Source organism: Mustela lutreola, chromosome 3, assembly GCF_030435805.1.
Source record: "Mustela lutreola isolate mMusLut2 chromosome 3, mMusLut2.pri, whole genome shotgun sequence".
NCBI lineage: Eukaryota > Metazoa > Chordata > Mammalia > Carnivora > Mustelidae > Mustela > Mustela lutreola.
The window spans coordinates 82,537,710-82,563,587 of record NC_081292.1 but is presented as its reverse complement, the minus strand read 5'-3'; the positions used below and the strand labels follow the sequence as shown (position 1 = coordinate 82,563,587).

Sequence of the window (25,878 nt, the reverse complement as noted above, 5' to 3'; positions counted from 1 at the left end):
GTTGTGTTCTAACTCTGTATTTTCCCCCACCCTATTCATCTAACACTACCAAGGGGTCTGGCTGTAGACAGCCCAAGTAATTATGTAGCTCAGCATTTATATCAGGGACTGTAGGACCCCTGAGGTGAGCCATTTTACTAAAGGTAAATACATTGTGAATGTATTCCATTGTGAATACAGATCCAAAGTGTTTTTATAATCACATTTTGATGTGGTTTATGTTTATATGTGACTTTCGATTGAAAGGAAAATTAACCTTCTATTAACATGAGGGCTTGAAGTAGTTATACCAAAAGTAGGTTGTGTGTCCTGAATTACAAATAACCTTTCATACGTAAATGTTTTATTCTCAAAATATATCTTTTTAAAATGTGTAATGTGACAGGAAATATAAATAATTTGATCCATGGACCTTGAAATTTTAGAAATATATTTCACAATTTTAATTTGTTATCACCTGCAACTGGGTCAATTTTCTCTCTCTCCAAACACACACACACACACACACACTGAACCCTACAAATAACACATTTAAAAAATAGATAGGAATTAAAAAATGCCTAGTTTAAGATTATTCTCAAAAATATTCCATAGAGGGGCGCCTGGGTGGCTCAGTGGGTTAAAGCCGCTGCCTTTAGCTCACGTCATGATCTCAGGGTCCTGGGATTGAGTCCCGCATCGGGCTCTGTGCTCGGCGGGGAGCCTGCTTCCTCCTCTCTCTGCCTGCCTCTTTGCCTACTTCTAATCTGTCTCTGTCAAATAAATAAAATCTTAAAAAAATATATTCCATAGAAAAATGCATGAAAATACACTTTGTATAGTTTTGACTAACCCAAGAGTCATGTGAAGTAAGTCATCAAGGTAAGCAAACAGTAGTCTCTGTAGTTGATTCATCTAGTTCAATTATTTGATATTTATGTATTATCTCTTCTGATCACCGTGAAGTATTATCTATATAAATGGAGAAGACTGGAAGAATAGATTCTCCTTAATAACAAACATTAAGTGAATGTAATGCGAATATGATTTGGAAATGTATTTTAGAACTGTGTATGTAGAATATTTTTTCTGTCTTTATTTTTTTTTTCTGTCTTTAAAATAGGCAATCTAGCTGTATGACAATGGATAAGTTATTCCTCTATTCTGGGATTCACTCTGGTCCTCAATGTTCTTATCTTCAAAGTGTGAAAGATTGATTAAGTAATAAATCTAAAGCTATTAGAATAAATGTATCAATAGAGTGTTATCATAAAAACTTAAACCAACAATTAACACTTTTCAGTTCCTACTTACATTTTCTGCTTGAATCCTCCCTAGACCTGTTTCCAAAAAAGTGAATGTTTAGTTATCATCTTAAAATATACAAACAGGTGCCCTAGCCCACAAATAGCTTATTTCTCTAATAAGCCCAATTAAATTATTTCTTTTACTTCTAAACATAAGACAGATTTAATAATGTGAAAAATATAAACTTTGGTACAGAAAGTCTAAAACTTGCAATAAATCATATCATTGTTTTAAGTTTATAACAGATTTCAAAAACAAGTAAGGTGAGGGGGCATCTGCCTTCAATCCTGGGATTGAGTCCCAGATAGGGTTTCTTGTTCAGCGGAGAATCTGCTTTACCCTCCCTTTCTGTCCCTCCCCCTGCTTGTGTTCCCTCTCTCACAGTCTCTCTGTCAAATAAAAAAATAAAATCTTAAAAAACAACAACAACAACAACAACTAAGGGATCACCATAAAATTAGAAATTGGAGTTGTAACTAAAGCCAGTGCTTCCAGGGTCTCAAGGAAAGAGGAGCATGGATACAGAAGGGGTCTGCTACTCACCAACCAAGGCTTTGGATTAAAAAATATACTGGGCTGCCTGGGTGGCTCAGTTGGTTAAGCCCACTGCCTTTGGCTCAGTCATGATCCAGCTCCCAGTTCCGTGGGGAGTCTGCTTCTCTCTCTGACTTTCTCCCGTTTCATGCTCTCTCTTACTCTCAAATAAATAAAATCTTTAAAAAATATACTATGAGGGAGACAAACCATAAGTGACTCTTAATCTCACAAAACAAACTGAGGGTTGCTGGGGGGAGGGGGTTTGGGAGAAGGGGGTGGGATTATGGACATTGGGGAGGGTATGTGCTTTGGTGAGTGCTGTGAAGTGTGTAAACCTGGTGATTCACAGACCTGTACCCCTGGGGATAAAAAATATATGTTTATAAAAAATAAAAAATTAATAAAAAAAGGAAAAAAAATATACTATGATAATGGAAAATTTTAAGTATAAATACAGAAAATCGTATAATAAACAAGCACATATGCATCACCAAACGGCTATATAACAAAACATGGTATATCTTTGGGACGCGTGGGTGGCTCAGTTGGTTAGGCCACTGCCTTTGGCTCGGGTCATGATCCAGGGGTCCTGGGATGGAGTCCTGAGATCAGGCTCTTTGCTCAGCAGGGGGCCTGCTTCTCTCTCTGCCTCTGCCTGCTGCTCTGCCTGCTTGTGTTCTCCCCCACCTCTCTGACAAATAAATTTAAAAAAGAAAAGAAAAGAAAACAAAGCATGGTATATCTTTACCTCTTCTCAACTCCCAAAACTCCTTCTTTGGTTTGCAACAAATGACAGATGACATACAATTTCATCTGCAAAACTTTACTCAATGTGCCTTAGTGAAGGAGTAGATTTGAAAAACTATGTGCAGCGAAGGGAGAATATCCAGGCAATGTATTTATTACATTTGGTCTGTGGGTAAAAATCATCTTCTCTAATATTCACAGCCATACATCTACCATTAGATAGCTTTGGGATTTAAATTTACAAATTCTATATGATCTGTGAACAGGCAGTAAACAAAGTTAACACCTAAAATCATTTGCACACTGAAAATATTGCCGGAAGGATCCATCCTTGATGGAGAACACACAAGAGTCCTTTAGGTCATTCACCAGAACACAAGTTCACAATCCAAATTGCAAAATACACAAGGAAGCTTCCAATTTTAGTGTAAGGAATGTCAGAAAGTATAGCAAGCAAATTAATGTAACCACAAAGTTTTTACAAAATAACTTTAACAGAAGCAGAATCTAAAATCAATATATACAAAATAATTAAATAAAGATTTAAATATATAATAAGTTACTGTCAAACAATATACCAGTCTTAAAGAAATATACCAGATTTAAAGGAAGTAAGTAGAAATTCAAAAAGATATATATAATATAAATATATGTGTGTATAATATAACCAAGGAAATTAAAATGTGTGGTAAATATACCTGGTAAATAACATAAACTATAGTTGTTGCAATATAAGAGGTAATTAGAAAGTTGCGGTACATACTCTTATTTAAAATATGGAAAATGTGACAGAGGAGTTAAGAGATAGTTATGGAAAAATATGTCTAACATATATCATTTAAGGATTCCAAAGAAAAAAATACAGAGAAAATATTTATTTAAAGGTATGGGTATAATTGGAGTTTTAAAGGATTCCCCAATAAATAACAGTATTTTTTTTAATCTGTCCCTAAACAATTTTACAATATAATTAATGTATGAAAAATGTCACTTTTATTATTGATAGAGAATGTATTAAATAATGTTTCTTATTGTGAGAAAGAAATAAACTTATGGATGAAATTCTAGAATTGAACAGAAATACTGACCCATCAACATCCGTGTTTTACTGGGTAATATTGTGAAGTAAAACTTGCAGAATGGAAGAACAGTAAGAAATTTCCCAAAAGAACAAAGTCAATGGTAAGTCATGGGGAGGTAACCTCTCTAAATTACCGTCGTGTAAGTAAGTCATTCTACATCCTCTGAGGGTAAGTGGATTAAGGGATAGATGGATACACAAAGTTATAAACACTGAAGATATTTCAAATTTTTAAAAATTCAGATGATAGGAGATAAGGGCAAATAACATCACAAAGTCGATTAAAGGTAGGATAAAACCCTAAACAGGGTAAATTGATAAAAATCCACAACAACACATGATGGAGTAAAATTACAAAGAATCAAAAGCAAAAAGATTATCTGAAAAGCACACAAAGAAGAAATGCAAGTTACATAAATAAAAAACAAATATTAGAATAATGGTACATTTCTCAGTGGCAAAACTGGAAGCCAGAACTCAATGACATAGTAACATCAAATGTTTGAGATAAATTAACTCTTGACCTATAATTTCATACTTATGTAAACTACTATTTAAAAAACAAGACCAAGATAAAAAAAACTTTTCAGATGATATACTTGAAAGCATTTACCTCTTACACAGTTTCATTACAGAATTTTCTAGATTGTTCATAATGTGTAGAAACATTGAACATTAAAATAAAGGACCAAGATGCAAGAATGAATTATGTATAGGTATTTAGATAAATTTGGGAGTAAGTATAAAATTGTTTGACAAACTGTAGTGATAAAATTTAGATCATACGAAAATAGTATGCAAATAAAATGTCATGAAACAGTTAAACATTATGTAAGTCATGGCCAGTCAAGTCAGGGAGATAGAGGTATTTATTGTCTTTTTTTTTTTTTCATTTTAATTTTTTATTTTTTATAAACATGTATTTTTATCCCCAGGGGTACAGGTCTGTGAATCACCAGGTTTACACACTTCACAGCACTCACCAAAGCACATACCCTCCCCAATGTCCATAATCCCACCCCCTTCTCCCAAACCCCCTCCCCCCAGCAACCCTCAGTTTGTTTTGTGAGATTAAGAGTCACTTATGGTTTGTCTCCTTCCCAAACCCATTTTGTTTCATTTATTCTTATTTCCTTTTCTTCATTTGTTCTCTGGTTTCATTAATTATATTACTTCTTTGTTCATACTAATTGTGTTTTCTTCACAATGCATGTTGTCATTATTTATTGACTTTTTCTTTCTTTTTTTTTTTTTTTATGAAGATTTATCCATTACTTTTAGAGAGAGGGTTAGAGAGTATGGGGGAGGAGCAGAGGGTGAGGGAGCAGGACAAGCAGACTCCACATGGAATGTTAAACACAGAGCTTAATCCCAGGACCCTGAGATCATGACCTGAGCTGAAAACCAGAACCTGATGCTCAACCTACTCTGACACCCAGACACGGACCCCCTGACCTTTTTCAGTTATGGTCTTTTGAATCTTAAAAATATAATTTCTGTACTTTTATTAGTGTGTGTGTGTGTGTGTGTGTATTAGGTTTATTAATGGAGCTAAATACTAAACAAAAACTTAAGAGATTTTTTGAATATCGCACTATACCTAGTTAATCCTAGACTAATAAAAATAAGAAACACCTTTGGACTGAATGATTCTGTGTAATATTCAGATTCGGATCTACATAGATTCAGCCTCTGTAACATCAAAAAGTTTGGTTATTTTGGTTATTCATCCTCATTTCCAATTCTTGACGGATTAATGGTACAGAAATCACAAATTTATTTTGGTATATATTGATGTCTAAGCTGCAATAAAATGTTAGAAATGGGGCGCCTGGGTGGCTCAGTGGGTTAAGCCGCTGCCTTCAGCTCAGGTCATGATCTCAGGGTCCTGGGATCGAGTCCCACATCAGGCTCTCTGCTCAGCAGGGAGCCTGCTTCCCTCTCTCTCTCTCTCTGCCTGCCTCTCCATCTACTTGTGATTTCTCTCTGTCAAATAAATAAATAAAATCTTAAAAAAAAAAAAACTTAAAAAAAAATGTTAGAAATGATGCTCTCAATTTTCAAAATTATTTTCTAAACTGCCATAATAAATGCTTTTTGTATGTGTGTTTATCAATATGGATTCCAGCAACTACATTAGTAGGATGTCATTGTAAGAGCCTATTTAGTTAGAATGTGATGGAAAGGCTACTTAGAAAAACCTTCTGTTCTTCACCAAAATTTGTAAAACACATGCCAAAATCAATTTTATTTACCTGTAGTCTAGTTTTAAGTATTTAAGTCGTACAGTTTCTTAATTGCTAAATATCCTGTAGCAGATAAACTGGATTACAACTGGTTTTGTGTTTGGAAATTGCCCATTTCTTTAAAAATTTTATGTTAAATGACAGCATTTTCAAGATAAAGAGGGAAAAGGTATATGAAAATATAAAACCCACCTTTTAACTTCAGCTGCAATTTCCTAGTTTGAATCTGTACATCCACTGTTACATTAATTGCTTTGTATGAAATTTTCACTTGCAGGAAATATTTTATTTGTTGGACACCAGGTATTTCTGTAGGTGGAGGAATTATGTCATATAGGACAATGAAACTGCACATTCTGAATTTATTTTATGTTGTCAAAACCATGGAGAACAAGCTTGGAAAGAACTTTTAAAAATACATCTTTATAGTTGTTTTAAAAAGCCTTTTATTATGGAAAGCAAATAAAGAATAGTATAGTGAAATAATAGTGATCAATATCTTCTTTCATTTCCTCTCAATATCACTTTCTTCAGACATATTTAAAAATAAATTTGCACTTCCTCTCATTTCTACCTTAAATAATCCAGTATGCAAACCTAAAATACAAAGACTTTCTTTTTCTGCTTAATCAGCTGTTATCATGATTTTTAAAAATATTGATAAAACTTATATCGGTATTTAATAAATTACCAATTTTCAGATTTTTTTATTATCTCCAGGATATCTTTTCTACTTTGGTTTCTCCAATTTAACCCAAACAAGCTTTTTACATTGTTAAGGAATCTCATTGACCACTGGATCATCTTTACCTTTAGGCCTCTTCTATGGAAGCTATTTATTAAACATGAGGTGAGCATTCCAACTCAAATTCAATTAGTGTGTTTTACCTAAGTAGTTTTTGAGTTTATACTTGCACCTTTTTTCTCTTATAATGACATAAGCATCTTGGTCCTTTTTATCTCTGTTTCATTGAACATTTTCCTTTTTATCACTCATTTTGACCAATTTGACCATGGCATATTTGTTGTACTTTTCCTTGTGTTTCTTGTGCCTAAGCTTTGTTGAAGTTCTTGGATCTGTGTGTATATAGTTTTTACCAAATTGAAAAACTTCCAGACATTGTTTTTTCAAATATTTTCCTTTCCTACTCCAGACATTTCAATTACATTTGTAGTTGGCCAATTATGATGGTTTGTTTATTTTTTGGAAAATGTTTATTTTCTCATTCATGTGCATTCAAGTTCAGTTCTTTTCTTCGTAATGTCTAAATTGTTATCAATCTTATTCAGTTTTTTTTAATGTTACATATTTTACTTTTCATATCTGGAAGTTGAATTAGGAGCTTATTTTCATATCTCTAATATTTATACTTACCACTTTGAATATGGAGAATCTAGTTATAATATTGTTATAATATCCTAATCTTAATTCTAACAGCTGGTCATTTCTAAGGCAGTTTTTATTGATTTCTTATCTTACTATATAGCGAATTGTCTTGTTTCTTTGCATCCTAATAATTTTTTATTGCTGTGAGATATGAATTTTACTTTACTGTGTACTAGCTGTGTTCTATATTTTTATAAATAATACTAAGCTCTATCTGGAATGTAATTTTTTAGAAGGAGTTTGATCCTTTTGGATTTTGCTTTCAGGTCTCTTAGGCTGAATTAGGTTTGTTTAGATTTTACTAGTTCACTGTTCAGACTAGGGGTAATTATACCTCATTGTTGAGTCATGCCTCTTCCAAGTAATTTACCCAGTGGTCATGGAGTCTGGATGAGGGGAGAGGCACTCTTCTTGGCCAATACAAGAATGGAGTACTATTGCACCAAATCATTTTAGGTGCTTTTTTCTTGGTCTTGAATAATTTCTTCATATACATATGCCATTTCTGTCCTGTGGCCTGGAAATTCCCTCAGGCAGTCACCTGAGGCAATCATAGGGGTCACTTCATTTTTTCCCATTATTATGTATCATTGGCTTTATTCCTTTATTATTTTGAAAACCATTGTTTCATATCCTTATTTTCTATTGTTTTTTGCAGGAGGGTATATTCTATCTTTACCCCATCTTGGCCAGGAGCTTAATTCCTTATTAGTGTGAATAGCCAATTTTTATCTTGTATTATGATTAGTTCAGTGATATGATAACTTTAATGTAAATCAGTCATATTTATTACACTGTAGCTTAATTTAAGATGATGTAATTGTTATGCAAAAGAGAGAATCAATGCAAGGATAATTGGGCAATAAAATCTATAAAACTTGATCACCTTCAGTTTTAGAAGATGATATAAAGGGAAGACTAAAAAAATGGATATCAAAATTACTGGAGTGTCCGAAGTAAGACGATTTTCAGTGGAAGATTTTGAGACCCTTGTTAGGCGTGTCTCACGTTAAGTGAGAAAACAGTATCCATTTAAAGAAATGGAGGGGTGAGGGTGGAGTTCTGAATCACATGAAGGAGTTTGGAACACTTCACTATTTCCTGAAAGAGCCTTATAATTTCTAAATCATGCTTTGCCTTATGTTGTTTTACCAGTCTGGAATGATCTGTGTCACCTGCCCCTTTATTCCAAGTCAAATTTAGACAGTTGCAAATGTCACTTGTTTAATAAAAACTTTTATAATCTTACTAAATATAATTGCATCCCTCTCTGCATTTGGCTTATACGTCTATTGAGTACTTTAAATTTATCCTGTATTGTAGGTACTTGTAAACTTTATTCTCTACTAAATGGTTATTACTTTGAAAGATAGATTGTGCATTAGATTTTTTGCATCCTTTACTAGAGATCGTGAATTGTGTAGTTCATTTATAAACATATATTTTTATCCCCAGGGGTACAGGTCTGTGAATCGCCAGGTTTACACACTTCACAGCACTCACCAAAGCACATACCCTCCCCAATGTCCACAACCCCACCCCCCTTCTCCCAACCTCCCTCCCCCCAGCAACCCTCAGTTTGTTTTGTGAGATTAAGAGTTACTTATGGTTTGTCTCCCTCCCAATCCCATCTTGTTTCATTTATTCTTCTCCTACCCATGTAAGCCCCCATGTTGCATCACCACTTCCTCATATCAGGGAGATCATATGATAGTTGTCTTTCTCTGCTTGACTTATTTCACTAAGCATGATATGCTCTAGTTCCATCCATGTTGTCGCAAATGGCAAGATTTCATTTCTTTTGATGGCTGCATAGTATTCCATTGTGTATATATACCACATCTTCTTTTAAAAGTGAGTTAAAAAAGATTCAAGTTTAATGTTAGTACAGTATTCTTTTATACGCATTATTTTTTTATTTTTAATATGTGAGATCAAGGGATAGGGCTGCAGTGATCACTCAGGTGATTGCCAGTTTAGCTTCAGTCTGTCACAGATGTGATACAGACAGTGTGCAATACAATTCAACTTCATTTCCCACTTATGTTCTGCAACAAAACAAAACAAAAACAAACAAGCAAACAAAAAAACATTGATTTTCAGGAGCTAATAGGAGACACATTACAAGTTGAGATAAATAATTATAATATTTTTTCTTACTTCATAAATACCTTAATATCATTCAAACACCATATACATTTTATTGAGATTCCCCACAAGTTAGATAGTAAATAGTAAAACAAATAAAAAATAACTGAATCAATTGCCTTATGTAACATCCTTAGGAAATTGTTTAAGGGTAATAAAAACAGCATTTAAGATATAGTAAACTAATATTATAAGCAATGAAAACAAGGTACCAGAAAGTTATTTAATTTTGGATGGGAAAATCAGGAATTTTGGATTGCTTCAGAAAACAAAGTGGAAAACCTGTAGCATTGGATTAAAATGTGGACTAGATGAAATTATGTTAACATAATCATTCCAAGAAATTTTTTTCTCTTGAATACTCACAGGAAAAATAGCTAACTTTCACTTGAAATCACCAAAACCCCCTCCAGAACAATAATACTAAGCATGCAAAATCATTAAAGCTCTGCTCTCTCTATTTATGCCATGAAAAACTGTATCACAATTAAGCTCAACAATTCACAGGTGTAAACTGGAAGTATACTGCTGACAAGCCTATTTCTTTCTAGCTTTTGAATTTTCACTGAATAAAATATGACCTGAGAATTTAGAATAGTATGAAAATAAATATGAGAAGAAATCTTTCAAAGGAAAGAGTATTACTCAAATGCTATCCCCAATTTCTTTTTATTGAAATTACAATTCAATTGGTTTTCAAGGAACCAAATTTTGAAATTGTACATTTTCTCAAAGATTTCAGGTGTTATGGTTTACTTTATGTTATTTCATTATATTTCAGGTTATATTTAATCTTATTTTCCCTTAGTCTTGTAATTGCAAGTCATCAGTTCAAAAACATATCATAGTCTAGTAAAATAGTACTTAAATCTATATTCTAGTTCTATGTAATTTCCACCTAATAAATGTGCCTTTACGTACATTTTTTAATACTCTTTGAACCTCACTTCCTTCACCTGTTAGATGGAGGTAAGCCAGCTGATCTTTAAAATCTGTTAGACTAGAGCCCAGTTGTACTTTCTTTAAAACAATAAATTACTTTTGGGAACTTTTCACCTGCGATACACCCTGACCTATTCACTTCATGGTAAACATGTATACATTCTCCTAGCCTATAGAATTTGGGAAACGTGGAAGAATCTACAACAATGCCGGATGTTTATTAAGAGCAGAAAATGCAAATTCTGGGCATTGAAAGTTTGGTGCATAGACCCAGCCTCTGTTAATGACTCACCTTGTGACCACGGCCATGTGTGTTTAATCAATTTTGGACTAATTTTGCATGTTTCTTTCTACTTAAAAGTAAAGCATGTTTGTGAGAAAGAAAAATCAGTGCTTTTCCTCATGTTACTATTAATAAAACCCCATAAAATGTAATTAAGAAAAGTGAAAAGTATTGAAATTTTCTTTATGTAACTTAATGCTTGGTCATTATCTTATATAGCAAATTTGTCTAAAAATATACTTTTTACAAAGAGATTTTAAATAATTTTACTTTTCTTTTGTATCTGTGTCTTCACAGTATACTTCCCTGCTTAAAGCACATTACTTAGCACCTGGGTTGTAATTACTACAGGCTCATTTGTCTTCCTCAGTGGACTTGAGGGCAAAGAGCTGTCTCTTTTCACATTTGTTTAGTCTGTAGTTGGAACTGTTCCCAGCATGTACCAATACAATCTACAAATATGTGTAAAGAATATTTTAAGGTAATTATATAATTATGCCACTGTGGAATCCACTGGATACCATGCTTAACTGCATAAAGAACATCCGTCTTTCTGTAACTTGAGAACACATATTGATACACTCCTTGTGGTCTAGATCTTGTTTACCTCCCCGGAGCTCCATCTGTTAAATTTACTTACTCATTTCCCCAGGAGAAAGGAAGATAATGTGTGATTCATTACCCTCCATCACTTCACAGCACAGAACTAATCTCTCAATTACCCATAATACAAATGGCGCTGTGTGACTCCCGTGGTAACACTCTGCACAGTTTATCTCAGAAGGATCTAACAGAGGACCAAGAGTTCTGCTGCCAATACTGCTGGGTAAATTTCCTTAAGTAGATTTAAGAAGCTGCCAGTCTTTCTTGTCAGCACATGAATTATGTCATTTGTGATCACCTAGATTTATAGAGCCATGAATATCAGTTTTAAAATCCTGAAATTTATGTTCTGTATACGTGTTTGAACCACAAGTGTTATTATAAGAAAATAATACATGCACATCCATCCAACCGGCAACCTCGTATTTTAATGTACTTCTTTTTTTTTTTTTTTAAGATTTTATTTATTTATTTGACAGAGAGAGATCACAAGTGGGCAGAGAGTCAGAGAGAGAGAGAGAAGGGGCAATGCACTTCTTTTTAAAAGAAATTTTCAGAGTGCTATTACACACATTTTCTGTTCTGTCATTCTATCTTCCATTATAAACTGGGATATTCATATGAAAAGAAATATCTCTTCTACTATTTATCTACCTGGTGTTACAGCTTATATAGAAAAGGCAAGACAAATGCTTCTTTCCATTTATTTAAGAGTTTTCAGAAAATGATTTGGTATTCTTCATAGAAATACATCCCTGGGGCCATTAAAATTTTAAAAATAGTCATAGTAGCTTTATTCACAATAGCTAAGAACTGGAAATAAGTCAAATGCCCATATATAGAATGGTGAAATGAATTATGTTGTATCCATGTAGTGGAATATTATATAGCTTTCAGATACCTTGATTAGCAATAGCACAACAGCATGGTTAAATCTCAAAAATATAATATTGAATTAAGAAAAGTCAAACAAAAAGTACATAGTGTATATTTTTATTTATGTAAGTTTAAAAGGAAATAAAATTAATCTCTGGTGTCAGCAGCTAGATTAGCAGTTACCCCTTGAGGCAGATAATTCTGAGCAGCCTGTGAAGTCTTTTGGAGTGTAGGAAGCTTCCTGTCAAACTGTTCGCCGCAGTCTTCTGTGATAGAAAGTATGCAGAGTATAACGTAATTGTAAACTGTGGTTTAGTTCATATCAGTGGCTAATAACATGAACACACACATGCAGTCTTGCAACACTTTTTTTTATTGGTCTTCAGAGTATCTTTTATGAAGGTCTGTTCAAGCTGATCCTGTATCTTTTTTTTAACTTTAATTAATTTTTGTACTTAAAATTATTTGTAATTTTTTTTAGTTTCTTTCTCTTTTTTACACCAGCATGGTAGTTTTTGATTGCTTCCTTGCTGTTTGATATGATATTCCAGACACATGTTGAATGTTTCTTACTGAAATCAACTGTTTTCCAAATAGCACATCTTGTAAGTAAGAAGTGACATTTGGAATGTCAGTTTATAATCTTGGAGCACTTATTTCTGCTGGACTTATCATTGTTTAAAAATTATTTCAATTTAAAATGTATTTTAATACATAAATATCAGTGTTAATTCATACAATATTTTGACTTCAAACTCAATACTAAGGATTTGTATTTAATCTCATATTTTATTACCACTTCTCCTATGACAAGAATCCTGTTGGTAAGCATTTGGGTTTTTTCCACTTTTTGCAACTGTGGATAATGTTCCCATTACTTCTTTGATAATTGCCATGAATCTTCACTGCCAGAATATGTAGTCACTATGGAAGTCTTTCCTTTAGAAACACTTTTATTTTTTTTTTATTAATTAAATTTATTTATTTTCAGCATAACAGTATTCATTATTTTTGCACCACACCCAGTGCTCCATGCAATCCGTGCCCTCTATAATACCCACCACCTGGTACCCCAACCTCCCACCCCCCACCACTTCATTCCCCTCAGATTGTTTTTCAGAGTCCATAGTCTCTCATGGTTCACCTCCCCTTCCAATTTCCCCCAAATCCCTTCTCCTCTCCAACTATGTACTTAATGCTCGCTATTAGTCCATATGCAATGTGTATCTAGTTGTTTTTGTTATCTGAAATTTGTTTTTAAAGATTTTATTTATTCATTTGACAGACAGAGATCACAAGCAGGCAGAGAGGCAGGCAGAGAGAGAGGAAGGGAAGCAGGCTCCCTGCTGAGCAGAGAACCCGATGCAGGGCTGGATCCCAGGACTCTGGAACCCTGACCCGAGCTGAAGGCAGAGGCTTCAAGCCACCGAGCCACCCAGGCACCCTGTTATCTGAAATCTTTTATGAAACACATTGCTCAGGGGCACCTGGGTATGGGTCAGTGGGTTAAGCCTCTGCCTTCGGCTCGGGTCATGGTCTCAGGGTCCTGGGATAGAGCCCTGCCTCAGGCTTTCTGCTTGGGGGGGAACCTACTTCCCCCTCTCTCTCTGCCTGTCTCTCTGCCTGCTTGTGATCTCTCTCTCTGTCGAATAAATAATTAAAACAAAACTCTTTTTTTTAAAAAAACCCAAAAAACAAAAAACACATTGCTCAGAAAGAATTCACTGAATTATTTCATGCTGGTAACTACCTATATACATGATATTTGCAAGTCATTTGATTGAACACAATAACCTTGGGTGACTTTCATCTTTCTATAATTTATTTATGGAGTAAGAATCAGTTATATAAAGCTCTGTGTTAGGCTTCATTATTTACCCCTTAAATACATAATATATTCTCTTTAAAATTTTGCCCAAGAACATGTCAAACAAGGTCACGGTCATGGCACCAAATTTTATTTTTCCTCAAAATTTGAATGTTACTTAATTCACAACATTTTCCCAATACTTGGTGATATTCCTCATTTCCTCTCTAGTTTATCAGCATTATTCATGTAATCGGATGCCAATCTTATTATTTGCCTCTCTGTGAGTACTGTCTACTTTTTTCTTTCTTTTTTATTTTTATTTTTTGGTTTTATACATTTATTTGAGAAAGAGAGAGAGGAAGAGAGAGAGCACACTAATGAGCCTGATGTGGGGCTCTACTCCAGGATCCTGGGATAATGACCCAAGCCAAAGGTAGATACTTAACCCACTGAGCCACCCAGGCGCCCCGGCTTTTATCATTTTTCTCTATGAAGGTTTTGTAATTTTTCTTAGCCATTCCTGCTCTGAACAATGACTATCATATAACTAGATATTTTATATTTATCTTTCTGCAAATTCATTAGCCTTTTGAATTTTAGTATTTCTATCTATTCCAGTGACAAATGCAGCAAATGTATATTGACCTTTCTGAATTGATTGACCCCATGATTCCAGATTGCTACATAGCCCTTTCGTTTTTGTTTTGTTTTGTTTTAAGATTTTATTTATATATTTGACAGGGAGAGAGACAGTGAGAGAGGGAACACAAGCAAGGGGAGGCGGAAGCAGGTTTCCTCCAGAGTAGGGAGCTTGATACATCTCAGGACCCCGGGATCATGACCTGAGCCAAAGGCAGATGCTTAATAACTGAGCCACCCAGGCGCCCAGCCTTCTTCTTTTTTTTTAATCCATCTATTTTTTTTTTTCCTGTGAAGCTCATATTTAAAATTTTCATGATTACTGGATTTTTTTTCATGGATATGATATTCTATTTCACTTCTTAGAGTATATTAATCACAGTTTTAATTTTTTTTATTAACTCAGCTTCCTTTTTTTTAAGTTGTAGTTTATAAATTTGTAGATTTTCCTGATTGTTACTATACAACATGTCAGGCATGAGAAACAGTACGAGAGATAGTATCACAGGCCCACTTAATCACTACTATACTAAAGAAATGCTCAGAGGTAACTCTCTAAAATGCTGTATCCCTTTCTGCTTCCTGAATCTGGTATTTACAATTTCAAATGCATATTTTTACACATTTAATACTCTTAAGGAAATATTTTAAGTTGTGATAAATTCTCCAAAAGCAAAAGTTTGTCCTGAATTTTGAATCATAGGTAATCCATGGAGCTGCAAGCAGATTGTTCCTAAGGCCCACAAGGGCTGGAGGATCTTCTTTATATTTAGCCTGGATGATTTATGCAGTAGTTTGGAGAGATAGAATATAGTCTATCTTTAGTGTAGAGTCAGTTTAAAAACATATTTTTTCTCACATGGCAAATTAACCACAACGGCTCAGTGCTTTTATTTAGCCTGTTCCTATTTTATCTATGAAAAGAATAAATCTTAAATGTATTTCTCAACCTTGAAGTAAATCATATGTTGCATGTTATGCAATTAAAAATAAAATTGCCTACATTGTCTGAAGCTATTTGTAGAGACACAACTTTTAAAATTAAAATACTTTAGTTTCTGGAGCAGTTTAAAGTTTATGGAAATACTGAGGAGAAAGTGCAGTGAAGCACATTTAACTCTCATGCCCATGGTTTCCTCTGTTATTCATATCTGGCTTTACTGTGGCACATTTGTTAACAGTTGATGAACCAATATTACTACTAACTAAAACCCACAGTTTGTGTTAGATTCTGTGTTTTCTAGTTACAACTGAACGAAAGTGTGTCATCTATCCACCCTTACAGTATCATACAGAGTAGAGTAGATCCTTGATCTAAAAATCCTGTGCTCCACCTTTTTGTACCTTCACTCCTCACTCTAAACCACTGGCAGCCGCTTGTCTTTTCACCCTCTGTAGAATCTGACCTTTACAGAATGTCATGTGGTTAAGATAATACAGTGTTGTAGCCATTTTATAAGCCTGCCTGCCTGCCTTCCTCCTTTTCTTTCTTTATTTTTTTCTTTTCTTTCTTTCTTTCTGATTTATTTATTTGACGCAGAAAGAGTATAAGCAGGGGGAGCAGTAGAGGGAGAGGGGGAAGCAGGCTCCCTGCTGAGCAAGGAGCCTGAGGTGGGACTCATCCCAAGACCCCAGGATCATGACCTGAGCCAAAGGCAGACACTTAACCAACTAAGCCACCATGTGCCCCTAAACTGGCTTCTTTCTTGCGATAATAGTCATTTAAGGTTTCTCCTTGAATGGCTTGAGAGCTCCTTTTTCTTTATTGCTGAACAATATTCCATTGTCTGGATGTACCAGTTAATCCTTTCAGTTATTAAAAAACGTCTTGGTTGCTTCTTCGGTAATTAAAAACAAAGCTACTGTAAGCATTTGCGTGCAGGGTTTTGTGTGGACCTAAATTTTCATTCCAGTTAATACCTAGGAGTGAGCTTGCTGGATCATGGCAAGACTATGTTTAGTTTTGTAAGAAACTCCTAAACTGTTTTCTGAAGTGGCTGTAACATATTACTTTCCCACCAAAAAAAGAAAAAAGAAAAAAAAAAACAGGAAAAAAATAAAAAGTTTGCTCCACATCCTTGCCAGGATTTCATGTTGTCAGTTTTCTGGATTTTTCCCATTTTGATAAGTGTAGTGATATCTCATTGTCATTTTGATTTGAAATTCCCTAATGCATGTGGAACATCTTTCCATACATTTATGTGCCTTCTGTATATATTACTTTGTAAGGAAGATCTGCTCTTTTGGCCATTTTTTGTTTTAAAGATTTTATTTATTTGACAGAAAGAGAAAGAGCTCAAGCAGGGGGAGCTGCAGGCAGAGCGAGAGGGAGAAGCAGGCTCTCTGCTGAGCAGGGACCCAGAGGCAGAGCTTAATCCCAGGACCCTGGGATGAGGACCTGAGTGGAAAGCAGACCCTTCAACAACTGAGCCATCCAGGCACCCCTCTTTGCCCATTTTTTAATTGGGTGGGATATTTTCTTACTGCTGAGGTTTAAGAGCTCTTTGTCTATTTGGATAAACATTTTTTATCAGACATATTTTTTATAAGTTATTTTCTCCAAATCTGGTTTATCTTCTCAGGTATGAGGGTATCTTCCACATAGCATTATTTTTAAATTTGGATAAAATCCAAGTTATCCATTATTCTTTCATAGATCATGCCTTTGGTGTTGTTGACAAACCCAAGGCCACCTAGATTTTCTTCCATGTTATTTCTAGGAGTTTTATAGTTATGCATTTCACTTCCAATACAGTTCAAAAAGACAGGTCTTGTTCCTGATCTTAGCAGGACAGCTCATAGTTTTTCACCATTAGTAGAACTTTAACTGTAGATTTTTTATAGGTGTTCTTTATCAGATTTAAGAAGTTCTGTTCTTACTACTGGAAGTTTTCACGCTGAATACATGTTTAATTTTGTCAAAGGGTTTTTCAATATTCCTGTGAACATGCAATTTTTCTTCTTTAGTCTTTCAATGTGATAATACATTGTTAGATTCAATTGGCTAATTTTTGCTGAGGCTCTTTGCATCTGTATTTATGAGAGATACTAGTCTATAGTTCCCTTGTACTGCCATTGTCTGATATTGATATTACTGTTAATACTAGCATCATAAGATGAGTTAGGAAATATGGAAAAGCATGCAGAGAACTAGTATGATTTCTTACTTAAATGTTATTGGACTTCATCATGGGATCCGTATGGATTCCATATTGGATTCCATTGCTTTCAATTTGGGAAGGTTTGTTTGTTTGTTGTTTTTTTTTTTTTTTTTTTTTTTCAATTTGGGAAGGTTTTAATTTTTCCTTCAATTTCTTTATTAGGTATAGACTTAATTATATTATCTATTTCTTCTTGTGTGGGTTTTATCAGATTATGTTTTCAAGGAATTGATCCATTTCATATAGGCTACCAATTTTGTGAGCATTGAGTTTTCCATAATATTCCTTTACTATCATTTTAGTATCCACAAAATCTGTGGTGATAGCCACTTTATCATTTCTAATAGTAGTAGATTGTGTTCTTTCTCTTATCTTCCTAGCCTGGCTATAAATTTGTCAATTTTTTTTTGTTTGTTTGTTTTTTGTTTTAGCCCCAGCAATTGATCTTTTCAATTAATCATTTTTGTTTTCATTGATTTTTCTCTATTGAGTTTTTTATTTTTAATTTCATTGACTTGTGCTCTAATAATTTTTTTTGCTTATTTTAAATTTAATTTGTTCTTTCTTTTCAAGTTTCAAAAGATAGAAGCTTAGATTATTGGTTTTTATCTTTCTTCTTTTCTAGGATGTGCCTCCAATTTTATAGATTTTTCTCTAAGCACTTCTTTTGCTGAATCCCACACTTCTGATTAGTTGTATTTTTCATTTTAATTTGTTAATTTTTTAATCTTTTTTGTAATTTTTTAATATTACTTTATTTTTCTTCCTTGAACCATGTGTTATTTGAAAGTGTGTTGATTAATATCTAAGTGTTTTGAGATCTTCCGGCTATCTTTCTGTAATTTATTTCTTGTTTAGTTCTATTGTATAGAGCACACACTGTATGGTATCTAGTCTTTTTTTTTTTTTTAAAGATTTTATTTATTTATTTGACAGACAGAGATCACAAGTAGGCATAGAGGCAGGCAGAGAGAGAGGAGGAAGCAGGCTTCCTGCTGAGCAGAGAGCCCAATGTGGGGCTTGATCTGAGGACCCTGGGAGCATGGCTGAAGGCAGAGGCTTTAACCCACTGAGCCACCCAGGCACCCCAGTATCTAGTCTTTTACAATGTTAAGATGCTTTTTTGTGATCCAGATGTGATATTCCGGGATTTGTTTCCTGTGAGCTTGAGTAGCACTTGTATTATGGTTGTTGGATGAAGTAGTCTATAGATATTAATTAATTAATTTTATCCAGTCCATTAATTATGCATTTGAGTTCAGTTATGGCCTTAGTGATTTTTTTGCCTGCCGGGTCTATGCATTTCTCAAAAAGGGATGTTGAAGTTTTTATTTATAATAGTGGCTTAATTTATTTCTTGCATTTCTATCAAATTTTTCCTCATGTTTTTTGATAGCCTGTTGTTAGATGCATAGGCATTAAAGATTATTATGTGTTCCTGGAGACTTGACCTCCTTACCATTATGTAATGTCTGTCTGTATCCCTAATAATTTTTCTCAGTTTGATGCCTGCTCTGCCTAAAATTAACACAGCTACTATAGCTTTGATCAGTATTCACATTATAAACACTTTATTCATCCCTTTCTTTTTATTTAATTAATTAATTTATATTTAAATTTTATTTATTTACCCGCAGAGATCACAAGTAGGCAGAGAGACAGGCAGAGAGAGAGGGGAAAGCAGGCTGCCTGCTGAGCAGAGAGCCCAATGTGGGGCTTGATCTGAGGACCCTGGGAGCATGACCTGGGCTGAAGGCAGAGGCTTTAACCCTCTGAGCCACCCAGGCACCCCTATCCCTTTCTTTTTAATCTATATATAAAGATACATATAAAGATATTTAAAGTGAGTTTCTTATAAACAACATACAGTTGGGTCCTGATTTTTTATCTACTCTACAATCTTTGTCTTTTAGTTAGGGTAGATAGATTGTAATGATTCCTACTGCTATACTTGGATTAATATCCACCATATTTGTTATTGTTTTTATTCATTTATGTTGTTCTTTGTTTCTATTTTCCACTTTCTGCCTTCTGTGGCTTTAATTAAGCATTTATATGATTCCATTTTCTCTCCATTCCTAGCATATTATTATATTTCTTTTTAAAATTTATCAGTGTTGTCTAGAGTTCACAGTACTCATTTGTCACTAATCCAAGTTTACTTCAAATGACTCTACTCCGTTTACAGTTAGTGCAAGTAACTTAGAATAAATTTTTCTTAATTCTTCCATCACATTCTTTTTGTTATTGGTGCTATTCATTTCACTTATACATGATCTATACTTATCAAATACATTGTTGCTATTATTTTGAACAAAGTGTTATATTTTAAATCAATTAAGAATAAGAAAAATAAATTTTATTTTAACTTATTTCTTCTCTAGTTTCTGATCTGTATCATTTTTCTTCTCTCTTAAGATCTTTACATTTTCATAAGATAGACCTACCAGCAACAAATTTTCTTAATTTTTATTTTCCTGAGAAAGATTTTATTTATATTTCACTACTGAAGAATATATATTTTTTCAGGTAAAGAATTTTGGGTTTTTATTTTGTTGTTTTGTTTTTTTCTGCCCACCCCCCCACCTGTCTTCTTTCCACTTTCTTCTGCTTGCTTCATTTTATGAGAAGTAGAATAAAATTTTTGTCATTGTTTCCTTATAAATAAGGATATTTTCCCCTAAGTTTCTTTCAAAATTTTCTTTTTCTTTTATTTCTGCAGTTAAACTATCATATGCTAGATGTAATTTTTTGTTGTTGTTCGTCTTTTGTTTGTTTGCAGTTACCTAGCTTGGTGTTCTCTGAGCTTCCTGGATCTGTGGTTTGGTGTCCAACATTAATTTGGGGGAAGTTCTTTGTCATTAGTGGGTATATGAGGATTCTTCCTGGCTAATATACAAATCTCTGGACCTTCTTCAACAGTTTAATATTCCTGTTCCTTTATTTCCTAGCAGAACACTGTTAAGGGTCACATTTTTGGTAGGAGAGAACTATCTTTAGGAGAGTAAAATATGATTAACATATTAAAGCAGTGGCAAGTTACAGTTGCCATGACTGAACAAAGAAAGGTGTGAGATTCCTAATGAGCAAACACCGAGTGAACATATGATTGGCCTATGAATGGTCTTCTCCCACTACCCCAAAATAATGGAGTGTTTGAAAGAATTTAATAAGATTATGTATTAGAAGTGAAAATTATTTCCTATGATACTTTGTTTCATAGAAATAAAAATTTATCTTACACAATTGGGCATTTTAGTAAATAATTGTTTAGTAGGATTCCCCCCCCCAAAAGAGACAGGAATATTAAACTGTTACTTGGACCATATTTTCCTAGGTTTAAGGAAGAAACCAGAGGCTTATGTTGTAGGAAGATTATTTGAAAAGCCAATAGGAAGACAGAATCAGAAATAATAAAATAAGAAATCTTTTAAAGTGATTTAATGTTCTGAAGGTGTCTATGAACCCCCCTCCTTTTTTTAAAAGAAGATGGTTAAAATGTCAAGGGTAAAATACATAAAAGAAAATAAATTTAAGATGAAAAAAATCTGAAAAAAAGTTTGCAACTACATAGAAACCAAGATGATAGATAGATAGATAGATGATAGATTCAAGTGTTTGGCTAAGATAAGCATCCATTCATAATGACCATCCATCTATAAGACTTCAGAATCTTTTATTTTAAGATCATATATACAACTAAAAATTCATAATATTCTCTCTCTACTTTTAAAGCCAAAATGTTAAAAATATAAATCAAATAATGAGTATATCTTCCAACATTAAATTAAATCTCCATCATCACTATTAACTTTAATGACATATTATTTAAGCAAAAGGGTGAATTGGACAGCTATGTCCTATGCAACAAGTTATAGACATACACTATTATAAAACTGTCACATTATAAGAATTCATTTAGCTAATGAAAAAAATTTTCATCAATTCCATAAGAACTTATAAATGCATACATATATTTATACATGTATACATGACAATTTATTTTTATTATTTATATATTATGTATATTATTACTTTATAGAATAAATATACCTGTGAATATTTTAGATATGTCAATATAAATATATTTATGTAGCTTTTGAGTGATTTTACAAGAAATGATGAAAAAGTGATTTGAACTTAATAGATTCACATAATATTTCAGGGCTTTTCCCCAGTCTCCTCTGAAACCGGATAGATTTGCTGAGAAATTCTAGGCAAAAATTCTAAATGTAGTTGGTACTACATGCTAAATGTAATAGGCAAGATTTTAAATGTAATAGATAGCTTATACTTGATTTCTTTTTGAAAAGCTTTACAAACATTACTTATTTAAGCCTTCAACTATTTTGTCAGGCAGGTATTATCTGCCCCATTTTACACAGGAGAGTATTTTACAAACTAAGTACCTTTCTCAAGTACTCTCTAGATACATTTTATATATACTTTTAAAAGTAGCTGCTGTGAACCATGCTGTGTTGTGGTCACAGCAGCAAACGGTTGTGGAGTTGATGCACTCTCTTTGGGCAAGGTGAAGATTACTGGGGTCTGATTTGGTTGAGGAAGTCAGAAGAAGAATTGCTGAAAAGTTGTATTAACTTGAGGCCAAAGGATACTCAATGAGTGGAAGAAATATCCCTGACGGAGAACAGAGCTTTGTATATTTAGAAATTGAAAGAAGGTCAGCAGGGCAAGAAACCCAACCAAGGAGAGAGACACTTCCATTGGAAATCATATAATTCCATCCTTGGAAGGAATTTTTTTTCTTTCTTTTTTTTTTTTTTTTTTTCTCAGTTCACAGGAGGCCCACATGGCATTTAAGCACAGGCATGGTAAGGCAAATGTATATTTTAACAGTATTTGTGGACAATGGATGCTTGCAGATAATGAATTGGGGATACATTAAAAAAAGAGTAGTTCTTGTGAAAGATGGTTGTGGCTTGAATTTCTAGGGGAGCTAGAGAAAGATATAGTTGGGACATAGTTAATAGGATATGGCAATTAATTCTGTCGAGAAAATGGAAAAAAAAAATCTTAACTTCTTCACATCAAAGCTATGGCAGGAGCAACTGGTGGATGGAAGTTCCCTGATTCTAAGTGGAGGAAATAGTAGAAAGAGTATTCAGTTAAGATTCTGTCAGTTAAATGAGTCATGTCTGAAGCCAGGAGGGCAGATACAGATGGGAAATTAAAAAAAAAAAAAAAAATTAGGATCATCAGAGCTGAACAAGGAATTCTGAGGCTACACTGCTAATTGCTACAGATCCACCATTTAATTCTTGGCTTTCTAACTCCCAGACATATGTTCTTAACCAATAAGCAATGGAGCCAGGCAGGCACACAATTTTATGAAATCTGAAAAACTGCAACACTGGAAAACTCCCTTAATTACTACATCTACTCTAATGAGCTACCATATTATAAGCATCATATGAAGTTTATTACATACATACCTTTTAATCTGTTCTCTAACCATTTCTCTAAATGGCTGTTGTTATTTTCATTTCATAGAAAAGAAAACTTCAAGTTTAGAAGGTTAAAAACTAAGCCAAGATGTTGGTTTATAACCTTTCTCTTAAAGTTCCCTCCGTGATGCCCACCAGCTTAAAAGAATAACGTTCTTAGGAGGAAATGATTCCTTAGGCTTGTAGTAGTGGTGGTAGTTGGGGGGAGGTATGGATTATTTTCATAATTAAGTTAATAGTAAAATAAATTTCACTGAGGTATAATCAAGCTTGTTTTGGCAATAAGTGTTAAAATTTACAGTCATGTGTGAAATGTTTAACAATATTTACTTAATTGTGGGATTCTCCTGTTGGAATCAGCTATTATGTCAAGATCTCATCTCATCTACTGTTAATAATGTATGTCACAGGTGTATGCATGACTGGTCCACTAATGCAGCCGTCTGTCTCTAAAATTAAAATGAAAGCTTCACCAGCAATTCATATCCGCCATCGTCAGAACAGATTATATACCAGTCCCCTCAGTACAAGGAAGGGTGAAGGCACTGCTTTCATGTAGGGGCATTTGAAACACTCAGTGCTAAACAATGAGTGTCACCAGGAGAGAGTTCAGTTACAGAATAACACAGTTAGAGCAATCACTTTCTTCTGAAGTACGATTACTTCTTTCACTGAACCAATGTAATCATTTGAGTAGACCCGTTTCTTCCATGTATTCAGGTTGTAAATGTGTATCAATATGTAGCCTAATACTATTAGGTAAAATCTATTACATTTGAAGTCAACTAACAGTAATTTGATGTGGCTTTAGATATATGAATACTGCCCCTAAAGTAAGTGAAAGTATTGATAACAGCTTAAGCTTACAGAAATAGTAATGAAACCAAAACAAATAAAAAAGGCAGGACAAAGAAAAAACATTTTTAAGAGTCACCAGTACTTTGTCAAAAATGTGATATTCCAACGTTCCAGGGAGTCTTCCATCCATTTACCTAATGCATAATTTGCAGAATGGCTGAACTAACTTTCCCCATGTGCTTATGCTAAATATTTTGTTTTGGTATCAAATCTGACGTATTTTAAATAACAGTTAATGCTGTGTATTTTGAAGCACATTTTTTTTTAAAGATAGATTTATTTATTTATTTGTTTGTTTATTTATTTATTTACTTGGCACAGAGAAAGAGAAAGAGCGAGCACAAGTAGGCAGAGCAACAGGCAGTGGGAGACAGAGAACCAGGCTCTCCACTGAGCTGGGAGCCTGATGTGGGGCTGGATCCCAGGACCCTGGGATCATGATCTGAGCTGACGGCAGCCACTTAACCAACTGAGCCACCCAGGTGCCCTAAAGCACATTTTAAAAAATATTTTATTTATTTATTTGAGAGAGAGAGAGAGAAACAGCAAGAGAGATCATGGGCGGTGGGGAATAGGGGCTGAGGGAGAGTGAGGAATAGACTCCCATCTGAGCAGGGAGCCCAACACAAGCTCCATCATGAGACCCTGAGATCATGACCTGAGCCAAAGGCAGATGCTTTGCCTACTGAGCTACTCAGATGCCTCTCAAGGCACATTTTAAGCATAGAGGAGCTGTGAAGTGACAAGCTCTAGAGTCAGACTGATAACCTCAGGGCCTGACCCCATCACTTCACAGCTAAGCTCTTAGGCACCATCACTGAACCTCTCTGTGCCTATGTTTCATTATCTACAAAGTGGGAATAATAAAAATGCCTACCACAAAGCATTGCTATATAGAGATTAAATGAATTAGTATTTTTCAGTTAATACCATTCAATGCTATTTTAGTGTTTATTTTCCTTTTACTGACATTTTCTAAATATATGTGTTTTATATGTTCCCCAGACTTTTGTAGATATGCTTACCTTATTATTCAGAGTTCTATGGTTTCAATTTTTATCTGAATCACAAATACATCATATAATATTTCAGCTTATCTTTTCATTTCAAAGCCAGATTTTGCCTTTTTTTTTTCTTTTTGTGATGAATACGCATTACTAATTATTATTACTATTGGGAACATTATGGTGACTACACACTGGAATTTATTCCAAGCTTTTCCCTCAACATGTTATCCCAACCACAGTGATTCTATGCATTCATGCTCTCCCCTCTTCCTGGAATGCTCTATCTCCATTTACTTCCTTGGAGAGATACCACTCATTTATCAATGGCATTCCTTTTATGGCATTGGTAGAGGCTTTGTGAGGTTCTCCTCGATTATCTGATTGAGTCATTTGCTTCTTGTCCTTGCACAGGAAATTGTTTGCATACTACTTATCAAATGAACTGTAGTTGTAGTCCGCCTCCTTAGAATGTAGGAAGATGTTTTCTCAGGTCAGAGATTGTATCTGTGCACACCCAGCCTTTGCAAAATTCCATAAGTAGAGTATGTTTGTTTGTTGGAATGAAGAAATGATGTATAAAAGAATATCCCATAAATATCAGATAAACTTCTTGACTACATGTGTCTTAATAACAGTTTCTTCTTCTAGTAGCCTTCTTATGTAGCACTCTCAACTATTCTACAATAAACTAAGCCATTGTGCAGTTAAATTACTGCATAAATTCATGACCCAGGGGCGGATAGAGATGCACTTTGAACCCAACCATTCTGGCTATTGAGTTTGTACTCTTTACTACTATAT

General features: G+C 34.1%; 1 protein-coding gene across 2 annotated transcripts in view; it reads left to right on the top strand.

The window, feature by feature from the left end:
- Positions 1 to 25,878, top strand: part of SNTG1 (syntrophin gamma 1) — a 941,158-nt gene that overhangs the window by 464,259 nt on the left and 451,021 nt on the right. The window contains exon 1 of one of the 2 annotated variants that reach the window (XM_059166476.1): positions 22,241 to 22,579. The exons of the other annotated variant lie outside the window; for it this stretch is intronic. The gene's annotated coding sequence lies outside the window, so the exon portion shown is untranslated. Of the gene's footprint in view, positions 1 to 22,240; positions 22,580 to 25,878 lie in introns of those variants that run through there. 2 annotated transcript variants of the gene reach the window in all.